The following is a 20,856-nucleotide window of genomic DNA, read 5'->3' as shown; positions in this document are numbered from 1 at the left end:
CGCCCAGAGTCTAAAATGTCTGGCCTTCAAAAGAGGCAGAGATGCACTGTATTAGAACATGATACTGATGATGAGGAAGAGGAGGGTACTGGAGGCTGCTCCACAGAAACAATCCATCTGTGGGAACAATGCAGAATGACAAGGAAATGAACAACCACAGGACAAACACTCCATTAGTCTGCAATCTTCTGCAAGATTCCCATGGGAGGCAATGAGACTTGTTCTTTGTGGTTCAAGGAGATGAAACTAGGGCATGTGGGTGAAAGCTACAGAGAAACATTTCAGCTTGTTTTAAAAAAGGTTTCTCATAGCTAGAGCTCTCAAGGTGGACCTGATGCCTGTCAGCAGCCACTACTGGGAATAGGCCAGGTTCCAGTTGAGAGTTAGACAGGATGGATCCTCTTTGTACCCATGAGAAGCTCTTCTAGTCTTTCCCACGGTGGTGAGGAAGGATGTGAGGACAGAACAGGCATTTTTTCCTGGTTGGGCAAGAACTATGGGACAATAGCTGTGTGGTTCTCAAACAGCTCTCCTTGATAGTGATGTGGGTGATTGAAAGGCCAAGTTGGGTGTCACAGCCAACAATGGTGCTCACAGAGCAATGGCTCTTTGAGTCTTGATGAGTAGCAACTTAAGGGGCCTCCCAAGATGTAGGGGGGAAACCTCTAGTTCTAAGAATTCACCCAAAAGCAGAATTATAGAAATCTACCAGTTGGAATCACTTCAAAGTTCTAGCTGAGCTCCCACCCATGAAGGAATGTCCTTTGAAGCATCCCTGACAACATCCCACCTAGTCTTGTTTACACACCTCCAAAGATGAGGAGCTTTCTGCTTCACAGCTTTCCATGGTTCAACAGTTTTCACTGTTACTGATAAAATGTGAAAACAATAGCTAGCATTTGTTGAGTTCTATGTGTCAAGCTGCACTGAATGCTTTCTGTGCCTTCAACCATTGAATCCTTGCCACAGAATTATTAAACAGGTGAGGAAATATTAGGAACGTGCTCAAGGTCATGCAAAGTGATAGAGCTAGTTTCAAGGAATATGATTTTTCACAGATTTTATTCACTCATCTATCAATTTATTTGTATTATGTCTGAGAATCATCATAACTATTATGTACTTTATATTCCTCTTTGGGGCACCTGAGTGGCTAAGTCAATTGGGAATCCAACTCTTGGTTTCAGTTCAGGTCCTGATCTTGGGTTTGTGGGACTGAGGCCCACCTTGGGTTCTGTACTTAGTCTGCTTGTCCTTCTCCCTCTGCTCCTCCTCTCATATTCTCTCTCTCCCCCCTTATCTCTAAAATAAATAAATAAATGAATAAATAAATAAATAAATAAAATCTTTTAAAAACTCCTCCTTGAGTGACCTTAGTTTTTTAAAAAACTTATTTTAACCACTTCTTAAAATATCTGAAATCACAAAATTTGTCTACTAGTTATGTATTTTATCTAATATACATTAAAATAAATTCATACAACTAAAAGTATTCAAAGTGTTCAACCACATTCTAAGCAAAAACCATTTCTTAGCACCTTTTTGTATGTACTATATTTTAGCAAACATTGCCCTAATCTACGTTCTCATTTTTAAACGTATATTTTAAGTACACTTATGGTGAGCACTGAGTAATGGGCAGAATTGTTGAATCACTATTCTGTATACGTGAAACTAATATAATACTATATGTTAACCATATTGGAGTCTATAAAAATTTAAAAACAAAAACAAAAAACCCTGATTTTTGCAATTATTTTTCACCACTGGTATTAACTCTGCCCTGTGAACTTGCTGAAAAAGTAGTGACTATCTTGTCTTCAAGACTGATTTTTTAAGTGTCTGAAAAGATCAACTATATTTCCATTAAGGCTTTTCCACATTAGTCATTAATTGTTCCTCCAAGCTCTTGGATAGGGTTTCTAGGGCTCTCTACACTCTCCCTAATAGGTTGGTCAATCTTGCTTGAAATCCCCAATTTTGTAATCCTACTTGTGGAGGTCAGAATTTATACATATATCCAGTGGCTGCTTCCATGCTTAGGTTCAGATCCATCCAGCTGAGGACAGAATATACAAGCTAGGGGAAAGAACAATAGTCCAAGCTCTGCCTACTCTTTAACCATCACTTCTCTTAGAGGACCCTGAGTTCACTCAACTGAAAAATGAATACAATAGTTCTTGTCCTGCTATGCTCTCAGGATAGCTGTGAAGATAAAATGAGACAATTGATGTGTAGATTTTGTAAACTATGAAGAGTTACAAATAATAGTTATTATTAAACCAAAATCTATGGCCTAAATACATCTGCACTTACCCCTTTCAAGAATCCATAAACCCAGGGCATTTACAACTCTTCTAGAAAGCATTGCTAGATTGCTGAAATATTTTCAGGGTGCCTAGGTGGCTCAGTTTGCTGAGAGGTCTATTCTTGATTTAGGTTCAGGTCATGATTTCACATTGTGGGATCGAGCACCGTGTCAGGCTCTGTGCTCAGTGTGAGTCTGCTTAAGATTCTCTCTTTCCATCTCCCTCTGTCCCTCTCCCAACGTGCGTTCCCACAAGCTCATGTGCTCTCTCTCTCTCTCAAATAAATAAATAAAATCTTAAAAAATAAAATAAAATACTGAAATATTTTCATAGTAATGGATGACTAACCATTTCCTTGAGTCCTCTACTTCCTATGCATTGCCCTATTTACTCCAACTCCTCCCTCAGGATTTCTAGACCTCCCCACATGCCAGCAACTTAAAGGCTAAAGGGCAGAAAGAGGGGCTCCTGGCTGCTGATCCAAGACTTTGGGTAGTATCAACTCCAATTGATTAGTGCCATTTGATACTAGTTGTTAAATATTTGGAATATCACACTGGGAGAACAGGTTTCATTCTATTGAGAAGGTACAGAGTAAACAAGTGAATGAAACAATGCATAACTCAATTGCAGATTGTGATAAGAGCTATAAATTAAGGAGATGGTGATGGGGGCAAAGGAGGGAACCTTAGCATAATTGGGAAAGGCCTCTCTAAGGAAGTTAGCTTTGAGATGAGAAAGGAATGAGGAGAAAGGTATGACAGCCAGCCATGCAAAGGTTTAGTGGAAGAGCATTATAGGAGGAGGGAAGAGTAGGAGCAAAAGCCCTAGGGCAAGAGTGGTTTTAGCATATATGGAGAACAGAATGTCCATATGACTAGATCATAATGCAGGTTGCTCAAGGTAGGCCGGGGCCAGAGCATGTGAATGCTGGCAGTCTTCAGTAACAAGTCTAGATTTAATTCCAAGTGCAACCAGAAGGCATTGGAATGATTTAAGCACATTGAAGTCACTCCCTTTCCTATTGTCTCCCTACTAGAATTGGAAAATCTGAGACTGATGAATGTTCTGCAAGATATGTCTGTTGTGGATGATCACAATCCATTCACCAGCCTAGACTGACCAGCTTTCAAGGGTCTACAGAGACCTAGAATCCCTACAAAGATGGAGCAACAAGAAATGACCAATCTGGAGAAACCTCAATGGGAACATAGTCGATCTTCTCAGACATTTAAAACTAGCCTTGAAGACAAAGCTGCCAAAATGTTTTCCTTTGTATTGCCTAATATTCAGGTATAGTGGTCCAAGCTAAAGTTATTGTTTCTGACCATTTTACAACAAGAAGTATCAGATTCTTCAAAGAAAATTACATTTGTGTTCTACAGAGCCATGGGCAAGGATTACTTCACCTATTTTGCTTATTGAGAAAGAAATTAAGAAAATTTGCCTGACTTTACATACAACTGTCACAGCTGGGCTGTAACTAAAATATAGATAATCCCCAACTTAAGATGGTCTGACCTACGATATTTTGACCTGTGATGGTGAGAAAGCAATATGCATTCAGTATAATACAATATTCAAATTTTGAATTTGGATCTTTTTCTGGGCTAGTAACATTGGTATGGTATTCTTTCAAGATGGTAGGCAGCTGTAGTGAGCCATATGATCATGAGGGTAGACAATCAGTACACTTATAACCATTCTGTACTCTTACCACCATTCAGTTTTTCACTTTTAGTACAGTATTCAATAAATTACATGAGATACTTAGCACTTTATTTCAAAACAGGCTTTGCATTAGATGATTTTGCCCAACTAGGCTAATGAAAGTGTTCTGGGCACGTTAAAGGTAGGCTGGCTAAGCTACAATATTCATTAGATTAGGTGTATTAAATGCATTTTTGACTTAAATATTTATTAACCCCATCATAAATTGAAGAAAACCTGTATAGATGCCCTGATTCTCATAATACTCCATTGCCTCCTTGTGACATTTGGGGAACAGGAAAATTTTGTAACTTTTGTGCTAGTGAGCTGAGGAATGATCCAGCCCGCTCCCCATGTACTATTCAGCCCACACTCGCAATGCGTGCTTTATCTAGTGTAGAGAGGGCAGCAGACATGCACTCAGCTTGGCATGCCTACACTTCAGTTAATTTTCATTCCAAATTTTAGGGATAGCTAAAACTTGCCCAGGAAATTTTCTGTAGTTGAACAGCATCTAGAAAAAGAAAAAAAAAATCAGGCTTTTTCATTGTGAACCGGAGGATCACAGTATAAGGGAAGGACAAGTGGAGTAGAAAGAAAGAGATGTTTCTTTGTTCATTTTTCTAGAGTCTCCTAACTGTAGCTCCAATCCATGGTTATTCCCCAAAATACAGAATAATAGAGGCATATGCATTCCTGGTCCTGGTGCAACACTACTGAATAGAAGAGTCTTGCACAGGGACATGGGTAAAGCTTTTGATCATAAGATAGGATGGCACATAAAGTGGCTTTCTACACTTCTACAGTGAGGTCTCTCGGGACCCTCCTCCAGGCTGTACAGTTCCAGCTTCACGTTCACTCAGTTCTTTCCCTTTAACCTTACCTTGTTTCATCCATTCCCTTTACTTATTTTGATATTTTCTCTTTCTCTCTCTCTCTCTCTCTCTCTCTCTCTCTCTCTCTCTCTCTCTCTCTCTCTCTCCCTTTAGTCCACAATATTCCTTGAGGACAGGGGGCACGTCTCTTCCTTCTTTATTCACTTCCATAGTACAAGCATGGTATTTTTTGTAATAAGGGCTCAGCACATCTTACAAAGTAAAACAGAGTAGAACAATGACTACCCTCTGTGGAGTAACGTGTGTCAGGCAGGCCACTAAGTGCTTTACCTATTTTATTTTATTTATTCCTTACAGCAATCCAGTGATGTGGGTGCCTTCAGTCTTGCTTTATAAAGGAGCAATAGAAGATTTAGGAAGTTAAGTAACTTGCCCAAGGTCACATAATTAGTAAGCAGCAGAATTGGGACTCAATCCACATTTTTTCTGATGCAAACACAGAGCAACTTACATACTATTCGAGGCTGTCTCTTTGTACTGTTTCACTATAAAGAATGGTGAGACAGCACTAGACAAGCAGCCACTTGCATTAAGGAAGCTGGACCAGTTGAGCTGCCAAGCAGAGTCCACATTCTTGATGTGTACCTGGGTATTAGAGGGTGGGCAGGTATCTGTGGGAAGGAACTCATTTCAGATGTTAAGCTAGTTCCCATCCCCTTTTAATACTAGACAAACAAACTGAAAGGGAGCTGCCCTGTGTTCAGTGCACTGAATGCTAATCCGATTTTCCCTGGGAGAAGACAAGGAATAGGAGATGCTTTCTGCAAGTCCTTGCCTGGATTAGCAGACAGAGAGCTGAGTCAGAGACAGAGTTGGCTGAAATTGTGGAAAGACAGACTGGCAACTGAACCCAGGATGGTGCAGAGCTCTTGGTATTCAATATTTCCCAGGAGTTAGAGAGCAGGATGCTCTTGTCACACAGTGAGAGTAGATATTTAGAAACTGTGGGAGGTGTATTGGTGGAGGTGGAATATGCCATTGTCACTTTGGAAATCCAAGGTCTTGAAGTTACTGGATGAATTACTGAAGTGAAAAAGCTGAAAATGGCACAAAGGGGTGTGGTATAGTAGAACAAGCACTAGTTGTCGACTTGGTGAAGTTGTGTCTTTGGCTAAGGATTGGATTTTAAACATCATGAAGATGGATAGTATCTTGAAATGTTATATCCTTTTGTTTCCAGAATTTCCTTCAATCTCTGTTCTTTCCCTCATTCAGCTAAGCATTCTTCCCCATTGTCTTAGAGATGAACTGACAGCAGAAAGGAGAGAAAACAGTCAATTGTCGGCTTTCAAGTGTAGCACCCCACTTGTTCTGATGCATGAGATTCTGAGAGAATATGTGATATGATAATGATTTGAATGTTAAATTTTTCCTACCTTCAAAATAAAGAATGGACTTCCAAGGCTGAGAAGAAAGAAACAGGAGAGACTTGAAATTAGTTTGACAAAGAAGGAGGGGACATAGCCAGAGGGATCATGAGGACAGTACTGAGTCAACATCCAGGGAATGCCCAGTGTCCATTTGAGTGTGCATTACCTGTAGCCAGGGCCCAGGGATGGAGGCTGGTGCCTTCACCCATGAAGTCTTATGCTGCCTGTACTGAAGAGCTATCATGAAGTCCTCTCTTTGACAGAAGTCAGTAACTAGTCCACTGATCAACGAGCGAGAGTGACAGCATTTTTATATCCTCACCCTTAGACTTGTTCTGTTCCCATTCATCTTACCCTAGAATTGTCAACTCTTCATCAGTCTCCTGAGACACTTGCATACCAATGAAATGGGCACTGAGAGGGTTAATTATGTACAAGAAAAAAATCTCTCACATGCAGATTTGAGTGGGAGTGAGTGAAATCACCTTGGGATTTCTCTGTGTAGTTGACAGTCCTCCCACCAAAAAAACCCAAAAAAAACAAAAAACAAAAAAACAGTTTACCATCAATAACAGAATAATGGCCTCCCAAAGATATCCCCAGAATTTGTGAATATGTTATTTTATATGGCAAAGGGGATGTTGCAGATATGATCAAGTTAAGAAACTTTAGATAAAAAGATTTCCCTGGATTTTCCTGGAGGAATCAATATAATCACAAAGGTCCTTATAAGAGGAACAGAGTCAGAAAGGAGATGTGACAACAGAAACAGAGGCTCAAGCGATACAGGGCTGTAAACCAAGGAATATGGTAGATGGTGGAAAAGCCAAAGAAATAGATTCTTCCTGAGAGCCTCCAGAAGGAAGTAGCTTGTTAATAACACAGAATCTTGAACCCTTCTCTAGATCTACTAAAGTATTTGGATTGGGGCCCAGATTTATATATTAAAAAAAAAAAACTATCCCAAGTTGAGGCATTTGACTAGCTCAGTCTGTAGAGTATAGAACTGCTGATCTCAGGTTTGTAAGTTTTTTTTCTACATCGAGAGTAGAGGTTGCTTAAAACTAAAATTTTTTCTAAAAGAGAAGTTATCCCAGGTTATTCTGATACAACTAGCATATAGGAGCCCATGTACAACAGGTTGAAAAATACTGAATCTAAACTGACAAATCGCTCACAACTATCACATTCAGAAATTTGAATAACCTTTACCACATAAACACCAAGTAGTCATTCAGTTTCACAAGAATACCTAAAGGGATTATGAGATCATCATCTTATGAATAATAATAACAGCTTCCATCTGATGGGCATGTTATAAGACAATCAATAGGTTAAATTTTTTTAAAGGATTTTGTCTGTTTATTTGAGAAAGAGTGAGAAGAAGTGGGGGTAAGGGCAGAGAAAGAAAGAGAAGCAAACCTTCCTATTGAGCAGGGAGTCCAATGTGGAGTGCAATCCCAGGACTCTGAGATCATCACCTGAACCAAAAGCAGATGCTTAACTGACTGAGCCATCCAAGTACCCCATGATAGGTTAATATTTTATTTTTTATTTTTTTAAAAGATTTTCATTTATGTATTCATGAGAGACACAGAGAGAGAGGTAGAAACATAGGCAGAGGGGGGAGCAGGCTCCATGCAGGGAACCTGATGCAGGACTCAATCCCAGGACCAGGATCTCTGAGCCAAGGCAGACCCTCAACCACTGAGCCACCCAGGCATCCCAATATTTTATTTATTTTATTTTAAAGATTTTATGTATTTATTCATGAGAGAGAGAGAGAGAGAGAGAGAGAGGCAGAGACACAGGTAGAGGGAGAAGTAGGCTCCATGCAGGGAGCCCGATGTGGGACTCAATCCGGGACTCCAGGATCACGCCCTGGAATGAAGGCAGGCGCTAAACCGCTGAGCCACCCAGGCTTCCCCCAATATTTTAAATATTTTTATTTAATCTTGGATCAAACTTATAAAATAATGATTAAGGTTATAAATCTATAACAGAAAAAAAGACCTAGACAAGTTAACTGTAACTGTAACTGGATGGGAAGGGTGGAAGAATGGTTAATGTGTAGCTGGAACTACTGTTTTGAATGAGATGGGGAAGGAGCAAGGCTGGACCTCTCACACTAGATCTATTTTCCTAAGGCACAGAAACAAGGTTGCCCTTCCATATAATCTTTCCTCCTTTCAGTATTCAGGAGACCTTCTGACATTTCAACTGGGCCTTAGAACATACCAGGCAAACAAAAGCTTTTTCCATAGAAGACAAATTGGATGGGGCTGAGCAAAATATGGGTCCCAGAGAGTTGTTACTCTTATAGGACAAAGAGGAGCACTCTGCTAGTGCTTTGGTAGAGATCTTCATAAGGAAGTAATGAGGAAAAACTAGGATAGCTAATACAGCTCTATGGCATGGATGATTTACAACCCTGGTGCAATTGTCTAATGTGATCCCATGATCGGCATTAAGGATTTGGCTCCTACCTTGTGATAAATGTTTCCCTGTTGGTAGGTAATGAGTCTTAGCATTGATTTTACTATTCTGACCCGGTTCCTCCTGGCATATTGAGCCCCAGGCAGGCTGGGTTCTACCAACATCCTCCCCTGACATTATCTTTTCTCCACACCTGAACCTCTAGCCCATGGAATTTTTATCTGGTCTTAGGCGGTGGTGCAGTGTGACTCCTACTCTGTTTCCAAACCTATTGTTTTAGTATATACTATATGCTCTGCTTCCTTCCAGACATTCTGGCCTTTGATTCTGAAAGTCAGACTTTAATATATTCAAAACTCTTTTTCTCAAACTATTCTCTTAGTCTTTACTTTCAAAATCCTGGCTATATAACTTGGCAGTGAGAGCTTGATGTAAAAGGCCATGTGGTAAATGGACAAAAGAGCTATCAGGCATCTGGGTGGCTCAGTGGTTGAGCGTCTGCCTTCAGCTCAGGTCATGATCCCGGTGTCCTGGAAACAAGTCACACATCGGGCTCCCCACAGGGAGCCTGTTTCTTCCTCTGCCTATGTCTCTGCCTCTCTCTCTGTGTCTCCCATGAATAAATAAATAAAATATTTTTCTTAAAAGAGCTATCTACACAATATTGCAAAATATTACTCTTCTTCATAACCACAACTCCCAGGGTCATACAGGCAATAGGGATGGAGCCAGGAACCATACCCACGTCTCTCTGATATCCAAGTCTCTATGACATCCAGGGCATCATTAGACAGCTCTGATTAAGCTCTAAATCCTGGCAAATTCTACCCATAGGTCTTAGTTCTAAGCTTATGGAGTGGGTAAGCTCCTCCTCTCTCAGGTTAGTTGTTAGGGTACTTGCAGATAATAATTTTGGCATCCAAGTTTTCTGAGCTAAGACCCCCATGTCTTCTACTTTTCTTCATAGACATGTTTCCCAGTTTCTATTACCTTGGACCTTCTTTTGGAGATGTACAAGTTTTTTTGTGTTCCTCCTGGTTTGTGACTTTCCTAAGTAGGCTGTCATTCTGAGTCCAAAATCAATTACAGAAACTTTTCCAATCTCTTTGTTCCCGGCACCACACTCCTAAAGCAAAGGTTGTTTGTGCCATGTAGCATGTGTGCAGATTTCTACTGCACCTATCTATGTGATACTTGCAAGCCCACAGAAAACATTTGGGGCCAATTTACGGTAATCCTCAGCCTCTGCCTAGAATTCAAAGAGCACACAGGTGGCCAAAAAATCCAAGACCCATAACAACTAGGAAAACTTTAAAAAAATGTATTATATGGTACTATGTCTAGTGATAAAGTGACTCTGACGTCCCCACAGGTGAGCTTTACTTCAGAAACCCCAGCCTGGAGGGCAGTGCAGGATGGGCGGGTGTGTTTGTAAAATGATATAGTGAAAAGAGTAGGAGCCTCCAGCTTACTCTGCCAATAACTTGCTCTGGGACTTTGAGTAATCATCTTTTTTTCTCTCTTGATTTTATTTTTCCCACTTGTGAAACAGTAGTATTAGACTAGATGGTTTTCAAATGTATTTATTTATGTGCTTTGATAAAAAAAATCTCTGCACATGAAGTTTATGTATATTTTACGTATGTCATATATATATGTATATATATATATACATATATATATATATAAAACAGCTCTACTTTTGGTTTGTTTTGTTTTCTGAACTGGAGAGACTAGACAGCCATGAATAAAGGAGAAAAACAGAGAGGAGAGAAAAGGAAAGGCAATATCAAATATTCTTTTAGCTCTGAAATTCTACTATTTCATTTAAAATGATGGTAAATCATCAACAACTCTGAGACTGGACTTCAGTCAGTCTTGAAATCCAAATATTTGTATATTAGGCTGTATTTTTATTAGTTCTCTTCATATTTCCCTGAGTTTTGTAATCTAAATTCCTTTCTGCAAATAGAAATAACAATAATGGAAGGTAACATAAATTTCCTACACCTGGGCCTGAAGGACCACAGGACCAGAGATCTTTTAGCGCCCTCTTGTGTCTATAATTGGTGATCACACCAGCCAATCCCACCAAGTATTAGGGACATCTATTGAGGCCTAAGGTCTGAGAGCAAAATATGTGGAACAAAGAAGTTGAGGTGGTGATAAGCGTTTGTCATTATTTGTACAGATCTGCTCTAATTGAATACACCTTCTACAAATAAGAATTCCCTACAAAGAAAACTACTTCCTTTCTCCTCTTTATCTAAATGCTAGCCACTTCTTGAGAGAAAGTTGATTGCCTTTAGCGGTTTCTTTAGTTCACTACAGTGATTCCTTCTCTGCATAATTAGAGCAGTTAAGATTGCAGGTTTTAACATCAGGTGTCAGTTGCATTCTCAACTCTGCCCTTCCTTAACTATGTCAAATCTGGGTAAATCAATTCACCTTCTCTCCTGAGCGCTTCTGCAGCCAATTATCAATGAATGGAAATACACTTAAGCATAATTGCTTCATCCATCATTGAACTAAGCAAATCCACTTCCCCTCAAAAGTTAGAATTGGAGACCTAAGCCACAGGAGAGAATAGACAATTTGGACTCCATCAAAATTAAAATTATGTATCAAAAGACACTATCAAATAAGTGACAAGACCTAATAAATGAAGACAATATTTATAAATTATATAGTCTGTTCTTGTTATTTGTGAAACATTCTAGAAGTCACGGCAAACACTGAATTAGCAAAAACTGAAACACCGCTCCTAGGAATATATATAGATAAGGGATATAGAGAGAGAAGGAATGTAATCACATAGATTATAGTCTTGAATCCTAAAAAAAATTCATCTTGGCTTTCTTTTTTTTTTTAATGATTTTATTTATTTATTCGTGAGAGACACAGAGAAAGAGACAGAGACATAGGCAGAGGGAGAAGCAGGCTCCCTGCTGGGGGCCTGATGCTGGACTTGTTCCTGGGACCCCAGATCACGACCTGAATCAAAGGCAGAAGCTTTTTAAAAGCCATCTTTTTAAAATTTTACATAAAAAAACAAGGGTCAGAAAATTTAAGAAACTTACCTGAGATGGTAATGGATGCCAGGGTTGGGATTCAAACCTGTCCAATAGGCCCCAGAGCTGGACTTCATTGCACTGCCTGGCCGTCTCCATCCTCTGGTCATCTCTGTGAGACAGCTGGAACAAGAAGGTAGAGTGACACTCTATTCTATCAGCTGGGGAAATATGCCTCTGGCAACTAAATTTTTCACTTTCTGCATGTCTTCAAATGGTGACAAAATCATATTGATCTTTGAGTTATGAATAAATTTTATCAGGTAAGCACATTCACAAATATAGAACCTGTAAATAATGAGAATCCACTGTATCTGATAAGGGACTGTTATCCAGAATATATAAAGAAGTGTAACACTCAACAACAAAAAGATAAACTAATTTTTTAAATGGCCAATGAATTTAAATAGAGATTTCTCCAAAGAAGTACATTAATCAAATACAAATTGATGTCATTAAAATCCATTACAAGTACACTAATCAATTATAAATGGATGATATTAAAAATGTGCTGACTGTTGATTACATAAACTGGTGCAGCCATTATGGAAAACAATATGGAGGATCCTTAAAAAATTAAAAACAGAAATACCCTATGACCCAGAAATTTCACTTTTGAGAATATATCCTAAGGGAACAAAGACACTTACTTGAAAAATACCTGCCCTTCCATGTTCACAGCAGTCTTATTTGTAATACCTAAGATATGAAATCAACCTAAGGTCCATTGATCAATGAATGGATAAAGAAATGGTGGTATATCTACACAATGGAATATTATTCAGCCATAAAATCTGCAACAACATAGATGAACTTTGAGGGCGTTATACTATGTGAAATAAGTCAGATAGAAAAAGACAAATACAGTATGATCTTTCGTATATGTGAAATAAAAAAAAAAACCAAACTCAAAAAAAAAAAAAGACAATCAATCTCATAGAAAAAAGGGACATATTGTATTTACCAAAGGCGAGATGAGTGTAGTGAAGAAAGACCTGGAAGAAAGTAGTCAAGAGGTACAAAGTACTAGGGATGTAATGTACAACATGATGACTGTAGCTAACACCACTGTATGAAATATAGGAAAATTGCTAAGAAAGTAAATCCTAAGAGTTCTCATCACAAGAAAGAATCTTTTCTTTCTTCTTTTTTTTCTTTCTCTTTTTATTGTATCTATATGAGATGAGATGATGGTGCTAACTAAAGTCATGGTGGTAATCATTTCACTATATATATATAAGTTGAACCATTATGCTGGATACCATAAACATATTTATACAATGATGTATGCTCGTTATATCTCAATAAAACTGGAGGAGAAATTACATTTCATTTCTTTAGTCATTAGAGTAATATAAATCATAACAACCAAGATAACATTTTCACTAGATATTGACTTACTGGAGTCATAATTTTTTTTAAAAAAGGAAAGAAAATAGAAAGTATTGGCATGGATGTGGAGAAATTAGAGCCCTTGTACGTTGCATGTAGGAGTGTAAAATGGCACAGTCATTGTGGAAAACAGTTTGGCAACTCTTCAGAATGTAAAACAAAATTTTACCATATGACTCATCAATCTCACTCCTATGATATGCTTAAAAGAATCTGAAATGGGTATCCACACAAAATCTGTAGCATTATTCACAACAGCCAAAAAGCAAGAAACAACCCAAATGTCCATCAACAAATGAATGGATAAACAAACTGTGGTATACTCATACAATGGAAATTATTGAGCCATAAAAAGGAATGGAATACTGAAACATGCTACAACAACAAAAAACATTTTGCTAAATGAAAGAAGCCAGATATAAAAGGTCATACACTGTATTGTTTCCCTTATATAAAACATGCAGAAATGTGTAAATCCACCAACAGAAAGCAGATTAGTGATTGTCCTGGCCTTGGGGGAAATGAATGGGAAGTGACTGCTTATTGGGTAAATGGTCTACTTTGGAGGTGATAAAAATACTTTGGAGCTAAACAGAGGTAACAGTTTCACAATATTGTGAAAGTACTAAATGACATTTACTTGTATAGTCTAAAATGGTTAATTTCATGTTATTTGAATTTTATTCAAATTTGAATTAATCTTCGACAAAAGAGGAATGAATATACAATGAGAAAAAGAGTCTCTTCAACAAATAGTGTTGGGAAAACTAGATAACTAGAATCTTTTCAAAAAAGAATGAAACTGGACCACTTTCTTACACCATAAACAAAAATAAATTCAAAATGAATTACAGACCTAAATGTGACACTGACACCATAAAAATCCTTGAAAAGAGCACAGGCATTAATCTCTCTGATATCAGCCATAGCAAAATTTTTCTGGATAGGTCTCCTGAGGCAAGGAAAATAAAAGCAAAAATAAAGTATTGGGACTACATCAAAATAAAAAAAAAAATGTACAGAGAAGGAAACAATCAACAAAACTAATAGGCAACCTACTGAATGGGAGAAGACATTTGCCAATGATATATCTGACAAAGGGTTAATATCCAAAATATATAAAGAACTAACACAATTCAATAACCAAAAAGCAAATAATGCAATTAAAAATGGGTGGAAGACATAAGCAGACATTTCTCCAAAGACATCCAGATAGCCAACAGATAAATGAAAAGATGCTCAACATCACTCATCATTAGGGAAATACAAATCAAAACCACAATTGGATACCATCTCACAACTGTCTAATGGCTAAATGGCTAAAACCAACAACACAAGAAACATCAAGTGTTGGTGAGGATGTGCAGAAAAAGGAGTCCTCTTGCACTGTTGGTGGGGATACAAACTGGTGCAACCCCTGTGAAAACAGTATGGAGATTCCTCGAAAGTGAAAAATAGAACTACTCTATGATCCAGCAATTGCACTACTGGGTATATACCCAAAGAATACAAAAACACTAATTTAAAGGGATACATGGACCCCTATTTTACAGCAGCATTATTTACGATAGCCAAACTATGGAAGCACCCAGGTGCCCACTAGATGAATGGATAAAAGAGATGTGATTTATTTTATTATATATATATATAATATTATTCAGCCATCAAAAAGAATGAAATCTTGCCATTTGCAATGAAGTGGATAGAGCTTGAGAGAATAATGCTAAGTGAAATAAGCCAGTCAGAGAAAGACAAATACCATATGATTTCATACATATGTAGAATTTAAGAAACAAAACAAATGAACAAAGCAAAAAGAGACAAACCAAGAAACAAATTCTGAACTATAGACAACAAACTGATGGCTACCAGAAGGAAGATGGGTGGGAGGATGTAGGAAATAGCGGATGGAGATAAAAGAGTATACATATCATGATGAAATAAAACAAAGTGATAAAAAAAATGCATCACCAACAAAAAGTTAAGAATTGAAACTAAAAGTAAGAATCTTTTTCTTTGTCAAGATCAGTCTTGTCAGAGACGTGTCGTCTCAGCAGCCATCAAATGGGTATCTACTGCCTACCAAGTGGACAGAGAAACCGAGAGAGAACACTCTTCTGCAGAGAAGTGGAGAAGAAACAAGTATAACCTGTGGGCAGGAGCATAAATTCTGGATGGAGAGAGAAAGCATGGGATTGCAGACTCCACCTTCAGCTGTCTTATTCTTGCCTGTGGATGTCTTGAGGTACCTCCTAATCCTTACAATGAACTTTTTTTCCTTAAACTAGTTTTTATTCTATGACTTGTAATCCAAAGTATACTATATAATGCACAATTCCAGCAAAAGCATCACATCTTTTTTTAAAAAAGGTCTTATTTATTCCTGAGAGACACAGACTCACAGAGAGAGAGGCAGAGACACAGGCAGAGGGAGAAGCAGGCTCCGTGCAGGGAGCCTGACGTGGAACTCGATCCCAGGTCTCCAGGATCAGGCCCTAGGCCGAAGGCAGACACTCAACCTCTGAGCCACCCAGGTGCTCCCCCCGCCTTTTTTTTCTTAATGATAACACCAGGGTTTATTAAGCTGTGCCTTAGGACAGGTTTTGGGGCTTGCCTGCGGTGTTCTTGATACATTAACCCACACGTTCTCCCAATTCCTCTTGAGCAATGACGCCAGGAAACTGAGAGCTAAGTGGATAATGTACCCAAGCTCACCACCTGTCATATTCACATGGCTAATGGCCACTGCCAGACACAGCACCTTCTTCATCTGGAAGTTGAGGGTGGACTTCATTTCATCCACTTTGGCCACCATGTTCTCACTGTGGGTCAGCAAGGAAGGAAACTGGCTACCTTATTCAGTCCTGGGCCCAGGATTCATGTGACCTGCCTGATTAGATTAGAGAGTCTGAAGCCAAAAAGGCCTCCTACTTCTTGGCCAGCTTCTCTCTCTCTCTCATTTTTAAAGATTTTATTTATTTATTCATGAGAGACGCAGAGAGAGAGAGGCAGAGACACAGGCAGAGGGAGAAGCAGGCTCCATGCAGGGAGCCCGACTCAGGACTCGATCCCAGGACCCCAGGATCATGACCTGAGCTGAAGGCAGACGCTCAATCACAGAGCCACCCAGGCGTCCCACATGACCGGCTTCTTGACTAATTTTTTTTTATCCTCTTTGAGTTTCTTCAAGGCCTCAATGTCCATGTGGGGAGTATCCACAGGCTTGGCCTCATCACAGTCCTGCTGGCCCCCCAAAACGCATGGGGAACTTGGGCCTGGGAGTGGATATGCATACTGTCTTCTACCTATGAAGTACAATTTCCTTACTCAACTCTCACAAGGAGCTTAGAGCTTAGAGCAGTTAAAATGGCATGTTTAATGGCATACTTGGATTTGATTTCAACTCTGCCTTTGTTGGATGTGTAGCTCTGGATGAACCAGTTATCTCAGAGACCCAGGCCCCTCACGTATTAACTGAGCATAATAAAAGTGCTCAATACAAAGGAGCATTGTGAGGATTGAATGAAATGATTCATGTAAAGAATGTAGCACACACACACACACACACACACACACACACACACACAAAGAATGCAGCACAGCATCTGCTGCTGGTAGGCGTTCAGTAAATACTAGCTATTATCATCTTATTAATAATAGTATTGATACTGGTTATTACTATTGCCCTTATCTAGAAATCTGCTCTTATTTGACCAATGCTCTCAAACTGTTATACATAATAACATCAAATTAGTAGCTCTGTGTGCTTACTATAATACCAGGCACCACAGAATTGGTAGATTATCTCCTTCTACAGAGGAAACGCAGACACAGATTAAGCAGCTTGTCCACAGTCACATAGCTAGTAGGTAGGAGAGTAAGAATTCTAATCCAAGAATTCTGACCCAGACACTGTTGGAACATACCAGTTATGCCATCACAGCTCATTAATTATCCACAAGGTGGTGCTCAGCAAAAAACAGTGGCTTTTTCTGCTAACCCTCTCAAGCAATCAGATAAGTAACTCAAAATGAGGACCCATGTGGGTGAGTCAGCACTTGTAATGAAGGCATTTTCTTTCAAATGCAGGACTTCAAGCCAGTATTTAAGGGGAGCACATAAGTCATGGGGATGGACATACAGTACAGTGACTATAGTTAATGATACTATTACATATTTGAACCTTGCTGAGAGTAGATCTTTAAATTATTTAATTTAATTTATTTACAATTTTATTTTTTTGTATATTTTTATTGGAGTTTGATTTGCCAACATATAGCATAACACCCAGTGCTCATCCTATCTAGTGCCCCCCTCAGTGCCTGTCACCCAGTCACCCCATTCCCCTGTCCACTCCCCCTTGTTCTTTTCCCAGAGTTAGGAGTCTCTGAGAGTAGCTCTTAAAAGTAAACTAATGAAAATAAGGTGAGCAGATAGAAGGTGTGGTCAGTAGCACAGATTTAGGGCATGAGAGAGACACTTAAATGCCTGAAGAAAATATGAGCAAAAAACTTTTATGAGTATGAACCAAAACATAAGCAAATCCCTACAACTAGCTTCCCTACATCTGGTCCCATAACACAAATTTCATACCTCATAACCACATTGCTAATTCAGTCATTCCTTTGGAGAGAGGAAAACAAACTGTAATAAATTTAGACTATATGTATATAATTTTTTTTCACTGTACCTTAATCCTTCCCCACCTTCAAATTCAAATTCAAAATGCTGCAGCTCTGCTTCTGGCTCATTTTTTTTTTTACCAGAGAATTGGCAAATGAGAAGAGAGAAGAATGGAGAAGTGGAAAGAAATTTCATCAGAAAGGCAAATGAATATTTAGTTAACTAGACGCATAAAATATAGAGGCAAAGGATAAGAGAGAAAAAAGAAACGTGAAGATCACTAAGGCTCAGTTTTGTTTTGTATTGTATTTTTGCCAAGGTAAGTTCCATGGAGGATTGATGGTGACACATAAGGTTTAACATAAAGGCTTGGGGTGGCTATACGGTGCGAGCCATGTGAAGGTGGGAGGCTGGACAAAGGAGGATGTCGAAGAACTGGGTAGGAATTACATCCCTGTTGACATCTGCCAAGGGATTCAACTAAAGACCCGAATCACTTCTAATCACTTTTGGACTCAGACTTGGCTTCTTTGAACACGGCTGCACAGAGAACTCCAGCCAACTGCAGTTCTTGGATTTATTCTGGTTAGAGCAACACTCCTCAGAGGCACCCCCACCCCGCATGCTCCCACCTTGCTGGAATGAGCAACTCTTACCCTGTTCTGCTTCTCCTGGACTGCAAGCAGACTTATCAAATAAATCATTTCTCTGATACTGATGAACCAATGTCAAGCAAATTATGCTCCCTTGCCACTTTTAAGCATGTGATATAAATATCAATCCCTGACACACCTGCTGCTCTTTACAGTTTTAAACTTCTCTTTCAACTCGTTTGAACTTCACAACAGTCCTGGAAAGCAAGCAAGGGTCATTATCACCATTTTACAAGATGAGGGAAAGGAGGTTCATAGAAGTTGCATGGCTTTGACAAGATCACAAAAGTCAGTATGTGGCAGAGCCAGATTTTTAACTTCAATTTCTGACTGTGAGTCCCCTGGGCTCCATAAGATGTGTCACTACACTTCTCCACTGTATGTACTCCATGAAGTATGTGCTTCACATACTACTTCATGGAGAAGGCTGAGTATGTAGACGCAAAAAGCATTTGGCTTAGAGCTTGGAGGACTGGGTTCTAGTCTATGACTTTGGAGAAGTCATTTTCCCCTCTGAAGTTTGTTGACTTCATCTATTTGTATTTATTTTTTATTGAAGTAGAGTTGATGCACACTGTTACATTAGTTTCAGGTGAAAACAGTAATCCACTAAGTCTATATATTATACTATGCTCACCACACATGTAGCTCCCATCTGTCACCATACGACACTATTACAGTACCGCTGACTACATTCCCTACACTGTACCTCTCATCCCTGTTGCTTACTCATTCCATAACTGGAAGCCGTATCCTCCACAGTCCTTTACCCGTTTTGCCTACCCTCTCACCCCCCTCCTCTTTGGCAACCATCAATTTATTTACAGGTCTGATTCTGCTTTTTGTTTGTTTGTTCCTTTGTTTTATTTTTTAGATGCCACACATAAGTGAAATCATATGGTGCTTGTCTTTCTTTTTTCACATTCGTATTTTAGAACTCCAATATTCTATATTAACAACGGTAACAGCTATTATTACTGAAGGCTTATGTAAGGCAGACGCTAATAATAGGTACATGGATTTGTCATCCATTTAATCTTCATAACCTTGCAAGGTTTCAGAGAGGTTAAAATAAATCCCTAGTTTGGGATTTATTATTTGGGATTTAACCTAAACTAGGAATTTATTTTAACCAGGATTTGAACAGACGTCAGACAGACTCTTTTTTTTCACAGCACCATATAGCCTCAAAATCTCTTCTTGAATTATCAAAATATGTGAGTGACTATCTAAGAGGTGGGCCACTCTAGATTGGTAGGTAACAAGTTTAATAAGCAAGGGAACTTACGTATAAGCCTTGTCTTGGGTAATAGCAAGGCAAGTAGATTTCTGCTCCTCTCTGACAGAATCTTAGAAGTTCATACAGAGGTTTTGAGCGGGATAGTGTCACGTATCCAGTCCCGATGGTCTCAATAACACATTACTGTCTCAAGGCTGTGTCCTTGAAAATGACACCTAGCGTGGACAGTGGGCGGAACGTACATTCCAAGGATGGGGGTGGGAGGGGTGGGGAAATGAGGAACCTGTAATTGCCTGGGTCCAGCTCACGGGTCAACCGGTGGTCACATCCTCTCAATGACCTCTTTCAACAGGCTTGGATTTGGGTTTGACTGTCTCAGAGTCCATATTCTTAGGAACTGCTTTGTATCCCCCAGATATGTGGAGCTTCTGTGTGGTCCCTATGCCCATTTCTGTCTTGAATCTAGGTGGTTAGAAGAACTTTTCTTTTGAATGTGACCAGGAGACTTTCCTTCATCACCTCAGTACCCTTTTCTTTGAGTCTACTACCTCTTACCTGTCAAACCTCTTGTTTAAAATTACTGGTGCATTACTATCTGCCTTCCTTCTCCCTGCACTAAACCTGGAAGTACATGTGCTTACGGTTTCTATTTATCAGTGTAGAGGAAACTTTAGAAAGTAAAACATGATAGTAAGTGCTTTTCTTCACACCAAAAGCTTGAGAACTTTATGTGGAGAAGAAACAACCTCAAAAATACCTGCTGAGACAAGCTCTGGGCTTGTTTCCCTCTGGACTGTGGCCATATTTCTGAAACCCACACTCTAAGCAAGTGGGACAGGTTTGGTCACTTAACTGAGTCAGTAAGCCCTCTTCAAGCCAAATGTAGGACTCTCCAGTCCTCACACTGAGAGGAAGCCCAGCTTTCACTGGGGAAAACATCATTTCCAAATCAAGCAAGAAAAGCACTCTCTGAATTTCATGGGCAACAACACAGAGCCCTCTCCTCACTGAGGCAGAGACATTTCAGGCCTTCTTCCGTTCCTCCACAGATTAGACATTCCAGACCATGACAGAGTCACCAGGTTGATCCCACACCCTCTCATAGACACAGAAACTGAGAGCCAGAGACTTGCTCAATGTCGGGAGACTCCTAAAG

The sequence above is a fragment of the Vulpes lagopus genome, chromosome 8 (assembly GCF_018345385.1).
Source record: "Vulpes lagopus strain Blue_001 chromosome 8, ASM1834538v1, whole genome shotgun sequence".
NCBI classification, from domain to species: Eukaryota; Metazoa; Chordata; class Mammalia; order Carnivora; family Canidae; genus Vulpes; species Vulpes lagopus.
Note: the sequence above shows the minus strand (reverse complement) of the source record.